The sequence below is a fragment of the Mustela nivalis genome, assembly GCF_964662115.1.
Source record: "Mustela nivalis genome assembly, chromosome: 5".
Taxonomy (NCBI): domain Eukaryota; kingdom Metazoa; phylum Chordata; class Mammalia; order Carnivora; family Mustelidae; genus Mustela; species Mustela nivalis.
Window position 1 is genome coordinate 119,608,109 of NC_139024.1, and position 18,143 is coordinate 119,626,251.

At 42.1% G+C, this 18,143-nt stretch overlaps 2 protein-coding genes and 1 pseudogene across 3 annotated transcripts in view; all 3 read right to left on the minus strand.

Moving 5' to 3' along the window:
• LOC309865787 (endogenous retrovirus group K member 7 Env polyprotein-like) overlaps nt 1-18,143 on the minus strand; it is a 1,143,634-nt gene that overhangs the window by 873,933 nt on the left and 251,558 nt on the right. The window lies entirely within an intron of this gene.
• Nucleotides 1-18,143, minus strand: part of LOC309865789 (butyrophilin subfamily 3 member A3-like) — a 488,935-nt gene that overhangs the window by 575 nt on the left and 470,217 nt on the right. The gene's annotated exons all lie outside the window — the stretch shown is intronic.
• On the minus strand, nt 84-17,812 carry LOC309865156 (butyrophilin-like protein 1; annotated as a pseudogene). The gene is made up of 5 exons: nt 17,455-17,812; nt 13,907-14,185; nt 13,592-13,791; nt 11,039-11,092; nt 84-244 (listed from the first exon to the last, which is right to left on the minus strand). The product of its transcript is annotated as a butyrophilin-like protein 1 (transcript).

The window sequence follows — 18,143 nt, forward strand, 5'->3', positions numbered from 1 at the left end:
CAGGGCACTTGAGGGCCAGACAGGACTCCAACACTAAAGAATACCCATTTATATCCAGTATCAGCCACACCCAGTAATCTCAGCTACATGACTTTCACTGCCCCATCCCATTCCACCACCACTGATGATGCCAGCATCTGTATCACCACAGCACTTAAGGAGAAGTCAGCAGCCATGGGATAGTAGTAGGAGCACCCAAACAACAGAAGTAACTCACAGGCCTGGAACTTCCCCCTTTGCCAATCTACAAGAAAATGACATTGCACAAATGTGAACAGCAAATCAGAGACTTGAGGAGACTACAGACCAGTGTTAGTACCTATCTCTGAAATACACTGAACCAAGAGTTATAGGGGAAAATGTTTTGGAAGCATGCACCTTGTGAATTTATTTTTCATGCACATTACTTCTCTCTCTCCCTCCCTCTCTCTGTCTCTCTCTGTCCTCTCTGACACTCTCTCTCTCTCTCTCTCTCTCTCATACATCCTCAGCCATCATGCTACACTGTTCCCATGAAACCCAAGCCATAAAGCTTAACACCACTGAGGGACAGGGTCCTGACCTAAAAAGAAGGCTCTTTGCACAGACTTCATTATCACAGTAAGCTTTATCAATCCCTAGCCACACATCCATCCTGAAAACTAAGTTTTCATTTGAGAAAGAACTGAAGAGATCAAAATTTCTGGGGCCTCCATTTACTTATAAAGAACTGGCTGAACTGAACTTGCAGCTTGACTCAAAACCATGGTAGAGGCAATACAACTGGGAGGAGCTGCACTTGGAGGTTGACTCTCAGGCATGGGTGAGAACTCAGAACATGGCACCAGAGAAATCTTGCCCCATCAAGAGGTAATGGAGAAGATTCAAGGAAGGAGAGAGAGAAGTTCAAAGCAAGAAAGTAATAGATTTGCTTCCCTTTATCATGGAGTATTGCAAGAAAAAATATATCTATTGCAAAAACATTGGGTCTAGTCATCTGCTTTTCCCTATAATCACCTAGAGAGATCAAAAGTAAGGACACACCACACACAATCAGTCCCCAAATATGGCTGTGTCATAGACCCCAGAAACAGTGAATATGTTTTGGCAGAGAGGACTTTACAGATGTAAGATTAAGGAACTGGAGATAGGAATGGGCCAGGGGTTGAATAACAATTTCTCCATAAACCTAGATGGAACCTCAAACCCAATTATACTAAGGACCATATCAAGCTACCTTCTATAAAGTGAGGTCCTGAAATGAGCAAGAGAAGAATACAGGAACCCTGTCTCTCAGTGACACAAAGTATGAACTCCTCCAATATTCATACTCCCCTTTGGGCATAAGAAAGGAAGCTAACCAATCATAGCAAATGTATATCTGTCATAAGACCCTGAGAAGTCTGCACAGTAAAGCCCTTACCTCCAATAGAACAGAGACTCCAGAACAAAATTAGAATGATTATAAAATATCACTTATTTTTTTTTAATTTTTTATTTTTTATAAACATATATTTTTATCCCCAGGGGTACAGGTCTGTGAATCACAAGGTTTACACAGTTCACAGCACTCACCAAAGCACATACCCTCCCCAATGTCCATAATCCCACCCCCTTCTCCCAAACCACCTCCCCCCAGCAACCCTCAGTTTGTTTTGTAAGATTAAGAGTCACTTACGGTTTGTCTCCCTCCCAATCCCATCTTGATTCATTTATTCTTCTCCTACCCACTTAAGCCTCCATGTTGCATCACCACTTCCTCATATCAGGGAGATCATATGATAGTTGTCTTTCTCTGCTTGACTTATTTCGCTAAGCATGATACGCTCTAGTTCCATCCATGTTGTTGCAAATGGCAAGATTTCATTTCTTTTGATGGCTGCATAGTATTCCATTGTGTATATATACCACATCTTCTTGATCCATTCATCTGTGGATGGACATCTAGGTTCTTTCCATAGTTTGGCTATTGTGGACATTGCTGCTATAAACATTCGGGTGCATGTGCCCCTTTGGATCACTACATTTGTATCTTTAGGGTAAATACCCAATAGTGCAATTGCTGGGTCAGAGGGCAGTTCTATTTTCAACATTTTGAGGAACCTCCATGCTGTTTTCCAGAGTGGCTGCACCAGCTTGCATTCCCACCAACAGTGTAGGAGGGTTCCCCTTTCTCCGCATCCTCGCCAGCATCTGTCATTTCCTGACTTGTTGATTTTAGCCATTCTGACTGGTGTGAGGTGATATCTCATTGTGGTTTTGATTTGTATTTCCCTGATGCCGAGTGATATGGAGCACTTTTTCATGTGTCTGTTGGCCATCTGGATGTCTTCTTTGCAGAAATGTCTGTTCATGTCCTCTGCCCATTTCTTGATTGGATTATTTGTTCTTTGGGTGTTGAGTTTGCTAAGTTCTTTATAGATTCTGGACACGAGTCCTTTATCTGATATGTCGTTTGCAAATATCTTCTCCCATTCTGTCAGTTGTCTTTTGATTTTGTTAACTGTTTCCTTTGCTGTGCAAAAGCTTTTGATCTTGATGAAATCCCAATAGTTCATTTTTGCCCTTGCTTCCCTTGCCTTTGGATGTTGTTCCTAGGAAGATGTTGCTGCGGCTGAGGTTGAAGAGGTTGCTGCCTGTGTTCTCCTCAAGGATTTTCATAGATTCCTTTCGCACATTGAGGTCTTTCATCCATTTTGAGTCTATTTTTGTGTGTGGTGTAAGGAAATGGTCCAATTTCATTTTTCTGCATGTGGCTGTCCAATTTTCCCAGCACCTTTAATGAAGAGGCTGTCTTTTTTCCATTGGATATTCTTTCCTGCTTTGTCAAAGATTAGTTGACCATAGAGTTGAGGGTCTATTTCTGGGCTCTCTATTCTGTTCCATTGATCTCTGTGTCTGTTTTTGTGCCAATACCATGCTGTCTTGATGATGACAGCTTTGTAATAGAGCTTGAAGTCCGGAATTGTGAAGCCACCAACGTTGGCTTTCTTTTTCAATATCCCTTTGGCTATTCGAGGTCTTTTCTGGTTCCATATAAATTTTAGCATTATTTGTTCCATTTCTTTGAAAAAGATGGATGGTACTTTGATAGGAATTTCATTAAATGTGTAGATTGCTTTAGGTAGCATAGACATTTTCACAATATTTATTCTTCCAATCCAGGAGCATGGAACATTTTTCCATTTCTTTGTGTCTTCCTCAATTTCTTTCATGAGTACTTTATAGTTTTCTGAGTATAGATTCTGTGTCTCTTTGGTTAGGTTTATTCCTAGGTATCTTATGGTTTTGGGTGCAATTGTAAATGGGATTGACTCCTTCATTTCTCTTTCTTCTGTCTTGCTGTTGGTGTAGAGAAATGCAACTGATTTCTGTGCATTGATTTTATATCCTGACACTTTACTGAATTCCTGTATAAGTTCTAGCAGTTTTGGAGTGGAGTTTTTTGGGTTTTCCACATATAGTATCATATCATCTGCGAAGAGTGATAATTTGACTTCTTCTTTGCCGATTTGGATGCCTTTAATTTCCTTTTGTTGTCTGATTGCTGAGGCTAGGACCTCTAGTACTATGTTGAATAGTAGTGGTGATAATGGACATCCCTGCCGTGTTCCTGACCTTAGCGGAAAAGCTTTCAGTTTTTCTCCATTGAGAATGATATTTGCGGTGGGTTTTTCATAGATGGCTTTGATGATATTGAGGTATGTGCCCTCTATCCCTACACTTTGAAGAGTTTTGATCAGGAAGGGATGCTGTACTTTGTCAAATGCTTTTTGAGCATCTATGGAGAGTATCATATGGTTCTTGTTCTTTCTTTTATTGATGTGTTGTATCACATTGACTGATTTGCGGATGTTGAACCAACCTTGCAGCCCTGGAATAAATCCCACTTGGTCGTGGTGAATAATCTTTTTAATGTACTGTTGAATCCTATTGGCTAGTATTTTGTTGAGTATTTTCGCATCTGTGTTCATCAAGAATATCGGTCTTTAGCTCTCTTTTTTGGTGGGATCCTTGTCTGGTTTTGGGATCAAGGTGATGCTGGCCTCATAAAATGAGTTTGGAAGTTTTCCTTCCATTTCTATTTTTTGGAACAGTTTCAGGAGAATAGGAATTAGTTCTCCTTTAAATGTTTGGTAGAATTCCCCCGGGAAGCCGTCTGGCCCTTGGCTTTTGTTTGTTTGGAGATTTTTAATGACTGTTTCAATCTCCTTACTGGTTATGGTTCTGTTCAGGCTTTCTATTTCTTCCTGGTTCAGTTGTGGTAGTTTATATGTTTCTAGGAATGCATCCATTTCTTCCAGATTGTCAAATTTATTGCCGTAGAGTTGCTCATAGTATGTTCTTATAATAGTTTGTATTTCTTTGGTGTTGGTTGTGATCTCTCCTCTTTCATTCATGATTTTATTTATTTGGGTCCTTTCTCTTTTCTTTTTGATAAGTCTGGCCAGGGGTTTATCAATTTTATTAATTATTTCAAAGAACCAGCTCCTAGTTTCGTTGATTTGTTCTATTGTATTTTTGGTTTCTATTTCATTGATTTCTGCTCTGATCTTTATGATTTCTCTTCTCCTGCTGGGCTTAGGGTTTCTTTCTTGTTCTTTCTCCAGCTCCTTTAGGTGTAGGGTTAGGTTGTGTACCTGAGACCTTTCTTGTTTCTTGAGAAAGGCTTGTACCGCTATATATTTTCCTCTCAGGACTGCCTTTGTTGTGTCCCACAGATTTTGAACCGTTGTATTTTCCTTATCATTTGTTTCCATGATTTTTTTCAATTCTCCTTTAATTTCCCGGTTGACCCATTCATTCTTTAGAAGGATGCTGTTTAGTCTCCATGTATTTGGGTTCTTTACAAACTTCCTTTTGTGGTTGAGTTCTAGCTTTAGAGCATTGTGGTCTGAAAATATGCAGGGAATGATCCCAATCTTTTGATACCGGTTGAGTCCTGATTTAGGACCGAGGATGTGATCTATTCTGGAGAATGTTCCATGTGCACTAGAGAAGAATGTGTATTCTGTTGGTTTGGGATGAAATATTCTGAATATATCTGTGATGTCCATCTAGTCCAGTGTGTCATTGAAGGCCTTTATTTCCTTGCTGATCTTTTGCTTGGATGACCTGTCCATTTCAGTGAGGGGAGTGTTAAAGTCCCCTACTATTATTGTATTATTGTTGATGTGTTTCTTTGATTTTGTTATTAATTGAATTATATAGTTGGCTGCTCCCACGTTCGGGGCATAGATATTTAAAATTGTTAAATCTTCTTGTTGGACAGACCCTTTGAGTATGATATAGTGTCCTTCCTCATCTCTTATTATAGTCTTTGGCTTAAAATCTAATTGATCTGATATAAGGATTGCCACTCCTGCCTTCTTCTGATGTCCATTAGCATGGTAAATTCTTTTCCACCCCCTCACTTTAAATCTGGAGGTGTCTTCGGGCTTAAAATGAGTTTCTTGGAGGCAACATATAGATGGGTTTTCTTTTTTTATCCATTCTGATACCCTGTGTCTTTTGACAGGGGCATTTAGCCCATTCACATTCAGGGTAACTATTGAGAGATATGAATTTAGTGCCATTGTATTGCCTGTAAGGTGACTGTTACTGTATATGGTCTCTGTTCTTTTCTGATCTACCACTTGTAGGCTCTCTCTTTGCATAGAGGACCCCTTTCAATATTTCCTGTAGAGCTGGTTTGGTATTTGCAAATTCTTTCAGTTTTTGTTTGTCCTGGAAGCTTTTAATCTCTCCTTCTATTTTCAATGATAGCCTAGCTGGATATAGTATTCTGGGCTGCATGTTTTTCTTGTTTAGTGCTCTGAAAATATCATGCCAGCTCTTTCTGGCCTGCCAGGTCTCTGTGGATAAGTCAGCTGCCAATCTAATATTTTTACCATTGTATGTTACAGACTTCTTTTCCCGGGCTGCTTTCAGGATTTTCTCTTTGTCACTGAGACTTGTAAATTTTACTATTAGGTGACGGGGTGTGGGCCTATTCTTATTGATTTTGAGGGGCGTTCCCTGAACCTCCTGAATTTTGATGCTCGTTCCCTTTGCCATATTGGGGAAATTCTCCCCAATAATTCTCTCCAGTATACCTTCTGCTCCCCTCTCTCTTTCTTCTTCTTCTGGAATCCCAATTATTCTAATGTTGTTTCGTCTTATGGTGTCACTTATCTCTCGAATTCTCCCCTCGTGGTCCAGTAGCAGTTTGTCCCTCTTTTGCTCAGCTTCTTTATTCTCTGTCATTTGGTCTTCTATATCACTAATTCTTTCTTCTGCCTCATTTATCCGAGCAGTGAGAGCCTCCATTTTTGATTGCATCTCATTAATAGCTTTTTTGATTTCAACTTGGTTAGATTTTAGTTCTTTTATTTCTCCAGAAAGGGCTTTTATATCTCTCGAGAGGGTTTCTCTAATATTTTCCATGCCTTTTTCGAGCCCGTCTAGAACCTTGAGAATTGTCATTCTGAACTCTAGATCTGACATATTACCGATGTCTGTATTGATTAGGTCCCTAGCCTTCGGTACTGCCTCTTGTTCTTTTTTTTTGTGTTGAATTTTTACATCTTGTCATTTTGTCCAGATAAGAGTAAATGAAGGGGCAAGTAAAATACTAAAAGGGTGGCAACAATCCCAGGAAAATATGCTTTAACCAAATTAGAAGAGATCCCAAATCGTGAGGGGGGAGAAAGGGGATAAAAAGAGGTTCAAAAAGGAAGAAAGAAAAAAAAGCAAAAAGAAAAGAAAAAAAAAAAAGAAAAGAAAAGAATTTTTAAAAAAAGAAAACACCTAAAAAAAATGTAAAAAAGAAAAAAAATATATATTAGATAAACTAGTAAAAAATCGTTAAAAAAGAAAAAGGTAACAGTTAAAAAAAAAAAAAAATTTACCCGAAGGCGAGAAAAAAAAAAATGAAAAAGAAAAAATTAAATTAACTGCAAGACTAAAAAAAAAAACAGGAAAAAAGCTGTGAGTTCCGTGCTTGGCTTTCTCCTCCTCTGGAATTCTGCTGCTCTCCTTGGTATTGAAACCGCACTCCCTGGTAGGTGAACTTGGTCTAGGCTGGATTTCTTGTTGATCTTCTGGGGGAGGGGCCTCTTGTAGTGATTCTCAAGTGTCTTTGCCCCAGGCAGAATTACACCGCCCTTACCAGGGCCGGGGTGAGTAATCCGCTCGGGTTTGCTTTCAGGAGCTTTTGTTCCCTGAGCGCTTTCCGTAGAGTTCCGGAGGACGGGAATACAAATGGCGGCCTCCTGGTCTCCGGCCCAGAGGAGCCGAGAGCCCAGGGCCCCACTCCTCAGTGCGCCCTCAGAGAACAGCGCCCAGTTACTTCCGTCTGCCTGACCTCTGGCCGCGCTCCGAGCTCACTGAGCCTGCGACCGGTTCAAGGTAACACTGAGCTGTGAACTTACTGTCGGCTCTGTCTCTGCAGCCGGCTTTCCCGTTCCGATACCCTCAAGCTCTGCGACACTCAGACACCCCCGATCCTTCTGTGACCCTGCGGGACCTGAGGCCACGCTGACCCCGCGTGGGCTTTGCCCCGGGTAGCCTCTGGAGCGATGTCCCTCAGCGGAACAGACTTTTAAAAGTCCTGATTTTGTGCGCCGTTGCTCCGCCGCTTGCTGGGAGCCGGCCCCTCCCCCCGGGGTCTATCTTCCCGTCGCTTTGGATTCACTTCTCCGCTGGTCCTACCTTTCGGAAAGTGGTTGTTTTTCTGTTTCCAGAATTGCTGTTCTTCTTCTCTTTGATCTGCCAATGGATTTTCAGGTGTTTGCAATCTTTAGATAAGCTATATAGCTGATCTCTGGCTAGCTGAAGCAGTCTCAGCTTGCTACTTCTCCGCCATCTTGACTCCTCCCTCTCAAAATATCACTTATTTTTAAGCATAACAAATAACATGGAGGACAAGGGGAGATGGAGAGGAGAAGGGAGTTGAGGGAAATTTGAAGGGGAGGAGAACCATGAGAGACTATTGACTTGAAAAACAACCTGAGGGTTTTGAAGGGGCAGGGTGGAGAGGTTGAGGGAACCAGGTGGTGGGTATTAGAGAGGGCATGGATTGCATGGAGCACTGGGTGTGGTGCAAAAACAATGATTACTGTTACACTGAAAAGAAATAAATAATTTAAAAACAGAACGATTATAAAATAAGAACAGGACACTTTCTTGAATATTTGCCAACAACAATGGACCCCTATTCTCCCACAGGTTTATTCAGATAAAGTAGTATGTCCAGCTCTGATGAATTGCTTATACAAACAGATCACATGAAGTGGGCGGGCATGTCACATTTTGGAAAAGGGAACTTTCCTTGTTCTTCACTAAGACATTGGCTGACAGCAAACTCTACATTTCTATATGACAACTGACACATATTAGCAATAAAGAGGAATCAAGCGGAGGAGAAGAAGGAAGAGGAGAAAGGGAGTTGGTGTTCCATTATGAGACTCTACAGTGCACCCAGAGCTATGCTGTGCACTTCTGTGGACCAAGCGCACTCTTCACCTCATTTCCACAGCAAGCTGTTCATTAGAAATTTTCCTTCCAATTTCATGAATAAGATCAGATCAGACATTTGTTCACATCACATTATGAACCCACCAATGTGAAAGTGTTAATTCTATTGTAAGGGTGTCTGTCCTTACAAAATAAAAAGAGCATATATAAGGTATACTTAAAAACACAGGCATTTCAATCCAGCAGAGAATGGGGTGATGCTAGAAGAAGACTATTTAATCCATGTTTTTAACTGATAAGTCCCAAGATTCAGTGAGGTTCTCTGAAGAGTTTTCCTCACACATCTGGTCCCCATAGACTCTTACACCCCTGGCTCCCCCTTCTCTGTTCTCACAGGCTGTATCCCTCATCATAAATAGAAACAGCCAGGACAGAAAAGGCACATGTTATGGATTCAAATCAGAGGATTATTGGCCTAGATCCATAACCCACCCCAGTGCTAGAAGGTGCTCTGGATAAACTTTCATTGCATTAGCAACCCTAGGATCATATTTCTCCCCCCAGCTACTATGGAAAGGGTGAGATGGCCTCATTATCTGAAGCAAATCCAGTTTGAAAATTACTTCCAAACACCTTAAAATAAATATAAGTCTCTTCTGAAATCTCTCAAACACCTATCAAGGAGTTTATTACTTTTCGCATACCCAGTAACTTGCATGTCCTTTGTTTACTTCCAACTCTGACCACCATGGCTGTTATTTGTGGTCCCTCTTCTACCTAAAGCCACCCAAAGTGTCTCTTCTACCCTCAGCCACTGAAAGTGTCTCTAAGAGGAATCACAGGCTCTCTACTTTCCTTCTCATCTCCTTCTCTCTTCTCCAACCAGCTTTTCATTCCCTGACGTACTCCCAAATTTTCTCTGGTAAACAATTTTCACTCCTCTGAGCTTCTCCTATTGCAACCCTCACATATTGCCCCTAATAAATCTAACCAGTACTGAGCCCATCAGGTAAACCCAGAATTCTCATCATCACTAGCTCTCATGGAGATTCAAATTAAAATCACATTGAGATATCACCTTACACCAGTTAGAATGGCCAAAATTAACAAGACAGGAAACAACATGTGTTGGAGGGGATGTGGAGAAAGGGGAACCCTCTTCCACTGTTGGTGGGAATGCAAGTTGTTGCAGCCACTTTGGAGAACAGTGTGGAGATTCCTTAAGAAATTAAAAATAGAACTTCCCTATGACCCTGCCATTGCAGTCCTGGGTATCTACCCCAAAGATACAGATGTCATGAAAAGAAGGGCCATCTGTTCCCCAATGTTTATATCAGCAATGGCCATGGTCACCAAACTGTGGAAAGAACCAAGATGTCCTTTAATGGATGAATGGATATGGAAGATGTGGTCCATAAACACTATGGAGTATTATGCCTCCATCAGAAAGGATGAATACCCAACTTTTGTAGCAACATGGACAGGACTGGAAGAGATTATGCTGAGTGAAATAAGTCAAGCACCGAGAGTCAATTATCATATGGTTTCACTTATTTGTGGAGTATAACAAATAGCATGGAGGACATGGTGAGTTAGGGAGGAGAAGGAAGTTGGGGGAAATTGGAAGGGGAGGTGAACCATGAGAGACTATGGACTCTGAAAAACAACCTGAGGGGTTTAAAGTGGCAAGGGGATGGGAGGTTGGGGTACCAGGTGGTGGGTATTATAGAGGGCACAGATTGCATGGAGCACTGGGTGTGGTGCAAAAATAATGAATACTGTTATGCTGAAAATAAATAAAAAATAAATTTAAAAAATTTTTAAAAGGAGAGATAATGGTTGTGAACAACTATAAGTTACTGTACTTTAAAAAGTTAATTTCTTAATGCTGTATTACAAACACATACATAAGATTTCATATATAATGGCCAGTATCTCACAAACCCACTACCAGGACTCCCTAAACATCCTGGAGGCTCTGGATATGAGAATCAGAACAGCTGACCTAAAGAAAACTACATCCAAAATAACCATGGAGGTTTAGGGGAAGATACCTGTCTTGGACAAGGAGTCAGAGCATGCAGAAGCAAAAGAAGACCATCTTTCCAGAGAAACAGAAAAAAAAAAAAAAGAAAAGAAAAAAGAAAAAGCCAGGAAACCCAAAGCAAGATCCAAAAAGAGATAGGAATTTCAGGGTAAAATTGATTCAGAAAAAGGATGCCTTATGGAAGATCTGAGTCTTAAGCAGGCAAGCTTGATTTCTGAAATCTTCCAGAGACAGCAATTTTGAAGTACACTGTCAATGCCACTGTCCAACTGCCATTAAAAATGACCACTCTGTTGTCACTGGACCAACAAACTGTCAGTTGAACAAGGTGTGTTCAGAGGGTATTGCTAATTCTAACAGCAACCTACAGTTGAGGATGGGTCAGAATAGAGGCAGATCTGTGTTCCCAAGGACAGTCCCTGCAGTCTTCAGAACACAACAAACATAACAAGGAGATCAGGGACACCAACCCTATCCTGGTGTGAGGTCCAGTGACAGAGAAGGTAGCACAGTGGAGGCTGGGGAGGTAAAGCCACGGGAAACTGAGTCACTTACCTGCATACAGTTTTGCCTTCTTCAGGGCTGCAAGGGAAGACACCCTGGTAAGACCTGAGGCAGAACAAGTCTGCATGGTATTGATCTACTGACACTTGACCCCACTTTGTGCTGCAGGTGACACTATAACAGAGTAAAGAGAGAGGCTAGAGAGTAGATATCCTTCTGACATGGTCAGACAATAGGATGTTCTGGGAAATTCCCTGGACCACAGGTCAGAGAGCCAGCATTGGAGGCTGAGTTCCATGCCTGCCAGTTGCTGCTGGGTGACCTTTGCTAAGTTAGTGTCCTGAGTCTTAAAAACCACAACATTGAAATACAAACTCTGAGAAACAAACAGAGGGCTTTGGAGGGGTGAGGGGTGGGAGGTTGGGTGAGCCTGGTGGTGGGTATTATGGAAGGCACATATTACTTGGAGCACTGGGCGTGCTGCATAAATAATGAATTCTGGGGTGTCTGGGTGGCTCAGTGGGTTAAGCCGCTGCCTTCGGCTCAGGTCATGATCTCAGGGTCCTGGGATCGAGTCCCGCATCAGGCTCTCTGCTCGGCAGGGAGCCTGCTTCCTCCTCTCTCTCTCTCTGCCTGCCTCTCTGCCTACTTGTAATCTCTCTCTGTCAAATAAACAAAATAAATAAATAAATAAATAAAATCTTAAAAAAAAAATAATGAATTCTGGAACACTGAAAAAAATTTAACAAAATAAGAGATACATGTAGTTTAATAGTCAAAACATCAAAATAAGAGTTAAATTTAAAATCAAAAGCACTTTTAACTATTAAAATTTTATTCTCCTATGGACAAGTAGATTTAAGAGTCAACCAAGAAAAACAATTTTAAGCAGAAGAGACAACATTTTAAAAATAAATAAATAAATTCAGCAGAGTCCAAAGAGACAAATGAAAATAACATAAAACTGAACAATTGATTATAACATTAAGAATATCTAAGGTGAAAAAACTCTTAAGTTATTCATTCAATTTTATGCACACTAGCATTGCAAGGCCAGTTATCTATATGCATTTGATTTTCTGAACAATAGAAGAGGCACAACTTCTGTGGAAACACTGAACCCATAAGAGTCAGGTAGATCTCCTGGGGCCAAGGAGAAGAATTTTAATCTCTAAAGAAATTTAATGTTTAAAAAAAATTGGTAGCAGTGTGGGAGGTACTCAGCATAAATACAGTCAGCATCTAAATCTGTTTCTTCTTTTTTTTTTATGGGGTGCAGCAAGATTCAACAATATGTCAAAGTGTGCATTTCAAATAAATTTTGGATAAAAAATAGTATTCCTTCAGAGAACAATACACTATGTCCAACTATTCCTCATTACCAAAAGAAAATACATAATACTTACAAATTTCATCCACAGAATTTTTCTGAAATGAATCCCAAATCAATTGCATCCCAAAATAAAGAAATTTTCATGTGGAAAGAAAAACACGCAAAATTTTTATTCCATCTGCTTTCAATTTGCTTTAAAGGTCAAAAATTATACAATGTATGAAAATATTTTAGGGCATAAAGTATACATTACTCCATGAATGTAAGAAATCATTATTACATCCAATGATCTCCACGAAAGAGAGATATGGGAAATAACAGAAAGGGGAGATAAAATAAGGACAGGGTTGTTAGGTGAGCTCTACGGTTAAAGTGGCCAATTGTTCTCAGAAAACACATCACTGGACCAGCAACAGCTTATCCCACAACATTCCCACCCAAGCTCTGCCCAGTCCTCTACCCAACACTTTGTGAGCAGTACCTCCAGGAACTGGAGCAAAAAGACTCTCCCACGATGGTGTTGTGTGGAAGGATCACAATCCTGAATTTAATGACCCCCATTTATTTATATAGTTTCTCTAAAATATTCCAGAGTATTCAGGTTGACTGAGAACCAGTTGCATTGAAAACTAAAAGCTACAAAGGCGGTGGGTAGATCAATCCAAGATGCACGACAGACTTCAGTGACCAACATCATTCCAGGTTTCAAAGCACCATGTGTGAAAAAATAGCCCAGATGGGGAAAGCCCATGGAGCAAGTTCTGCCTCCCACCAGTTTCCACTTCTGCACCAGAGATGGGTCCTCATGTCTCTGCATTAAACAGAAAAGGGACACTACGGCTTAGGGGGCAAGAGTCCCAAGGACATCCAGACAGTCACTCACGAGCCAGGTAAACAGATTCCCTCCCATCGGAAAGGCAACACAGAAAACAGGTGAGCTGAGAACCAGAATGTCTCCTACGAACGTGACACAGAAACTTCTGGGAAAAGAACACAACATACCAAGTTCTGCCTGGAGTTCATCTGAAAACAAAGTGAAAAATACACATAAACTCCCATCTCTAAGAGCAGAAAAAGACTGCACCTGGAAAACCCACAAGAGCATCTATATGTCTCCATGAAGATCTAACTCCAAACTCCTCAAGCCTCCACAGCCCCACGTGTCCTCTCTGGTTCTCCTCAGTACCCTGCTCCTGGTCAAGGGCCCTACTGTCCGCCTTTCCTCTGCACCAGCTCCCACACTTGTCTGCCTTGGCCCTGTCCTGCCTTACCTCTGGCCTTCAGTGCCTCCTCCTTTATTTTCTGGACCTCCTCCTTGTCTTTCTGCAGGTTCCCCCATTTCTGCCTCTCCTGGTGCTTTGCAGTATGTTCTCTCATGATGTAGAAGACAGCCCCAAGGAGTAGGAGCATCAGCACAGTAAAGACCACCATGAAAGCCATTTCCAGGGAGAACTCTGAGGGAAGAAGGGTTCTTTGCCCACCCAGACATGCCATCAGGGCACTGCTCAGGACGGCCCAGCCCAGCACACACAGGGACCCCCAACCAGACCATCCCACTCTTCCAGGAGTGGGAAGTAGTACTGAACTGGGATGAAATGGCCATGCCTTCTCCTGGCCCAGGATGGGGTTGAGGACTGAGCAGGTCACATTCCTTGAAGAACTGTCCCTGACCACAAGAGTGGCCTCTATGGTGAACAGCCCTGAAGCATCTTGGGCTTGGGTCTCAGAGAACGTCAGGAACTTGTCCCCACTGATAGCTCTCCACTGCCCTTGGGGCTTTGGGAACCACCCTGAGGCCATGCACACAACTCGGACCCTGTCCTTCTCTGGCCCTGTGATGTGTACTTAAGGGGCAGAGCCCATACCTGAAGAGAGAATCTGGAAAGAACAGGGAGGCCGCCCAGAGCCCAGGGATTACAGCAGAACCTTCCTCTGTACTCAACTCCAAGGGTAGCATGGCATTTTGGTAGATCCCTGTGGGACTGTTTCCTACAAGGATTAATTTAAGGGGTCCTGCCATGGGGAACAGAAGGAAGAATCGTGGAAACCTACAGCAGGCCCAGAGGGAAGGCTCTTCTCCCTAACCATGAGGGTGGGAATTCCATCATTCAGAGTGATGGAGGAATTTGGATCCAGGGTCCATCCTTCTCTGCTCTTCTCAGCTCACACACTCTCCAGTGCACCTGCGGGTGCACCCACTGCCACTAAGTCCTCAGTTCTTGTGTGTGTGTGTGTGAGAGAGAGAGAGAGGGAGAAAGAGAGAGAGAGAGAGAGACTAATTAGTTTTTGTTTAGTCTACTTTCTTTTTTTTTTTAATGATAATAAATAATTTTGATGTGTTCTTATTTTCTCAGGCATCCCCTGCCCCCATCTGAAGCCAACTATATGGCTTTCCCATCAATATCCCTGTTCTGTTTTTTTCTTTTTTTTTCTTTAAATTTCTTTTCAGCATAGCAGTATTCACTGTTTTTGCACCACACCCAGTGCTCCATGCAATATGTGCCCTCCTTAATACCCACCACCTGGCTCCCCCAACCTCCCAGCCCCCACCCCTTCAAAACCCTCAGACTGTTTTTCAGAGTTCATAGTCTCTCATGGTTCACCTCCCCTTCCAATTTCCCTCAACTCCCTTCTCATCTCCATCTCCCCTTGTCCTCCATGTTATTTGTTATGCTCCACAAATAAGTGAAACCATATGATAATTGGCTCTCTCTGCTTGACTTATTTCACTCAGCATAATCTCTTCCAGTCCTGGACTTTTGGGACTTCATCAAGATCAAAAGCTTCTGCACAAAAATGGAAACAGTCAACAAAACAAAGAGGCAACCCACGGATGAAAGAAGATATTTGCAAATGACAGTACAGACAAAAGGTTGATATCCAGGATCTATAAAGAACTTTTCAAACTCAACACACACAAAGCTGATAATCATATCAAAAAATGGGCAGAAGATATAAACAGACACTTCTCCAAAGAAGACTTACAAATGGCTGTGTCACTAGCCATTAGGGAGATTCAAATTAAAACCACATTGAGATACCACTTTACACCAGTTAGAGGAGCCAAAATTAGAAAGACAGGAAACACCATGTGTTGGAGAGGATGTGGAGAAACAGGGAACCCTCTTACACTGTTGGTGAGAATGCAAGTTGGTGCAGCCACTTTGGAGAACAGTATGGAGATTCCTCAAGAAATAAAAATAGAGCTTCCCTTTGACCCTGCCATTGCACTACTGGGTATTTACCCTAAGGATACAGATGTAGTGAAAAGAAGTGCCATCTGTACCCCAATTTTTATAGCTGCAATGGCTACAGTCGCCAAACTGTGGAAAGAACCAAGCTGCCCTTCAACAGACAAATGGATAAGAAAGATGTGGTCCATATACATTAGGGAGTATTATGCCTCCATCAGAAAGGATGAATACCCAACTTTTGTAACCACATGGACAGGACTGGAAGAGATTCTGCTGAGTGAAATAAGTCAAGCAGCAAGAGTCAACTATCATATGGTTTCATTTATTTGTGGAGCATAACAAATAGCATGGAGGACATGGGGAGATAGAAAGGAGAAGGGAGTAGGGAGAAATTGGAAGGGGAAGTGAACCATGAGAGACTATGGACTCTGAAAAACAAATTTGAGGGTTTTGAAGGGGAGGGCAGTCGGGGAGGTCAGGGTACCAGATGGTGGATATTATATGGGCATGGATTGCATGGAGCACTGGGTGTGGTGCAAAAATAATGAATACTGTTATGCTGAAAATAAAAAATAAATTAAAAAAAAAGAGCTTTCTTCCTACCATCTTAGGGACAAGATTCTGAGTTGGAAGATTATAATTTTAATTATATTTCCTGTAAAAGACTGAAGATTTATGCATAAGACTTATTAAGATTAGCCAAACACAGCCCAGATGAGCTGAACTCCCTGAATGCCAGACTAAATACATGTCTGTTGTTATAGACCATGAGATTTCTTTGTCTCTGTTACACAGCATTATAGCATCAATCTGCAGCTTACACATAAAAGCAATATTTCTACCATTAAACAATCAATTAAAAAAAAAAAAAAAACTGTGAGTACCTGAAGTCCCTTCTCTCCACGCCTCCAAAGTGTCCTTCTCCCCAAATCTCCTCGCTCAGCTGGGCCTACTTTCCAAAACTCTATGATGCTGGAGTGCTCCCTTCCCACCACACTGCCCCTACATGAATGCAGGGGTCCATCCTGTCCACCCCATAACTACATCCAGGCCTCCAGTCTTGCTTACTATACATACACCCTCCATTATAGCTGCCAAAGCAAACCTGCCTTCACACAACTCAGTCCACTGCTCTGTTGAAAATTCCCTCAGCCCTGCATCTAAATGACATAAGAGCACATGAAGCCTTTCATGGTCTGGAATTACCACCCTCAATACCCCACAAACAAAACTCCTATCCACTTACTCCCCAATACCACTATCTGCACCCTTCAGGGAGTACACACTCCATTCCAAGGACAATTGGGTTGACTGCTCAGACCCACAGTCACCATGCATGTATACGCCACACAGATCCATTAACCAGAAGGCCATTTCAGAACACTGAAGTGTTTGAGTGTGCTTCACTCAAATATCAGCTTAAGTGTGCGTTACTCATGGGCTTCTCCTGATAAATCCTTCCTCTGTGCACCTGGACTAGGAACACCTCTATATTCCAGATAGTCACTTCTCACAACCATCCTATTCACCTCCAAACCAATCATATGGCCTCTCTCTCTGCCCAGACTCACCAGCCACACTCCTTCCTCAGGTGTCTCACATGGGTTGTTCTTCTGCTTAAAACTCTCACCCCTAAAATATTTATTTGGCTAAATCTCTACTCACCACCATCTAACATTGTCTATAGCCCATCTATTTGGCTATTAATTGTCTGTATAATATAAACTCTACAGGGCAGGGAACTTTATTTGTTACACTGAGATATCCAGGTGCAGACAACAATACATATCACGTACCAGGAGTTCTGTATATAAAACTGAATAAATGAAGAGTGAAAGACCCACTTTCCCTCTTGTATAAATTGAGGGCTATTAATTTAGATCCTGAGGTGGCACCGAATTCCAGTACTGCAGATGAATAAATACCAATCAGCAACCCACCTGCCACCTTCAGTTCCAAACTGGCCTTTTCATAGAAGATTCTTATTTGGAAGAAACAGGTATACAGCCCGTTGTCAAAAGCCTGGACATTGTGGATGTGCACAGCAGCCTCCCTCTGGGTGAGGAAATCCTTCACCACTGAGGTTCTCCCTCTGTACTGAGCCAACAGCTCTTCTCTCTGCTCCTGCTGGTTTTGATAGATGAACACTGAGAACTTGAAGTGGAACCACCACAGCTCCATATTCTCTACATCCATAGCCAGGGACACACGACATGGCAGCATGATGTCCACAGCTAACATTACCACAATGGGTTTTGAGGGGCCAATCACCATAAACTGCTCTGTGGCCACAGACATAGGAGTGAGAAAGCTGGAGAGAAGGAGGACAGGGAAGGAAACACGCTGTCAGGAGGGAGGCCCTGAATAAGGAACTCAGCTGTGACAACTCCTAATGGGACAATTTTAACCTACAACTTTGAAACACACAAATGGTGTCAAAGCGACTCCTCAGCAGCCTGTGTTCCTGACTCCAGGCCCTTCCATGAAGGACTCTCTAACTTAGTAGGTCCAACCTTCCACAGGCATCACAATAACCAGGAAGGCCTGTGAAACACAGACTGCTGGGCTCTACCCCAAGGCCTCCTGGTTCAGCAGGTCTGGAGTGGGTCCAAGAATGTGCATTTCTAAG